The sequence below is a fragment of the Frankliniella occidentalis genome, unplaced genomic scaffold, assembly GCF_000697945.3.
Source record: "Frankliniella occidentalis isolate FOCC.00 unplaced genomic scaffold, Focc_3.1 Scaffold373, whole genome shotgun sequence".
Lineage (NCBI taxonomy): Eukaryota > Metazoa > Arthropoda > Insecta > Thysanoptera > Thripidae > Frankliniella > Frankliniella occidentalis.
The window spans coordinates 171,378-172,762 of NW_026267496.1; positions in this window are offsets into that span (position 1 = coordinate 171,378).

A 1,385-nucleotide genomic window follows, 5' to 3' on the forward strand; every position below is an offset into this window, starting at 1 on the left:
GGGGGGGGGCGCTAACGGGAGGGTGCGGAGAGCGAGGGTGGCCTATGATAGGTTCGTGCATCGCGCCTGCCACGCCACTCCAATCGGACCAACCTGTCAGTCATGCAGAGAGAAGGAAATTGGAGAGGGAGGGGGGAGGGGTAGTAGTAGAGGGAGGAGTACAGGGAGGAATAGAGGGAGGAAGGGTCAGGGTTTGCATGAAGCAGCATGCCCCCCGACGTCACTTTTGCTAAAAGGGTTTCCCAGCGGGGAGCTCAGTTAGGTTGGCCCCCTGGGAGGGTGAGGGCTGATGAGGGTGGGGGTTGATGTAAGGGCGTGGACCCCCGCCGCCGCCGCCCTGCCTCTCCTCTTGGCATCGCCAGCTCGTCCCATGGGTCGGGTCGGTCGGTAGGCCCGCCCCGCGTCCAGGAGGAGGCAGGCGGGCTTCTGCTAATGGATTGTCTCCGCACCCGTTCGTCCCGGCGCTGCCCTCCCGGCGCTGCTAAACACGCGAGCACGCCGCGCCTTCTCCTCACGACGGCGGCCATGGGAACGTGCTGCTGCCGCTGCTGCTGCTGCTGGGAGGGAACATGTGGCGGTCTCGCACGAGCACGCCGGGCAGCACCAGCACCCACCCGCGCGATGATGAGCTGTCCTCCTACCGCCGGTCACCTTCAAAAATAATGAAGAATGTGATGGAAAAGAGTACGGCGGCGCGAGGATATGAAGAGTGTCGAGTCGAGCTGTGGAAATGGCGCGAACACAAAGAGACTTGTCTCACAAAGGATCGCGACGCGGCAGGGCAGGGCGCTCGCCTTCGCCATCGCCATTCGGACGGACGGCCGTCCATGCAGCACGCTGACGGCGACGACGACGCGACGGTCGGCGCCAAGCACCGGCGCGGGCGGCGCCACTTCGAGGCCGCCGGCGCCGCGGCGCAAGGTGGACGGTCGATTTGCACGCGTGTTGATGGGCGGGGCGGGGCGGGGGCGGAGAGGGGTTCATTGCCTGTTTGAGCGGGCGGCCCAGCCCGGCGGTTGAGCTGCTCGAAGCCCCGCGGAGCTCAAGCCCTGCTCCTGCCAAGCAGCTTTTGGTGCGCGGTATTTTAATGGGCGACCAGGGGTCGGGTGACATCAGCGCGCGACCAGCCAGCGAACGCGTCGCGTCGCGGAGCCGCGCCCGCTCGCCTCGCTCCAGCCGCAAGCATACACTTGAGCTCAGTCTCTCCAGCCAGCGGCTCCAGCAGTGCAGACTCGCGCCCCGCCCCGCGCCCGCCGTTCGCGGTGTGGCGGCGCGTAGCTGGCGCGCTGCGGCTCTCCGGTTCTGCTGCACCGGCCGGTACAACCGGGCCTGCCTGGAATGTAGGACAGAGAGCCGCAACGGCGAGCCCGCCCGCCAAGTCCCCC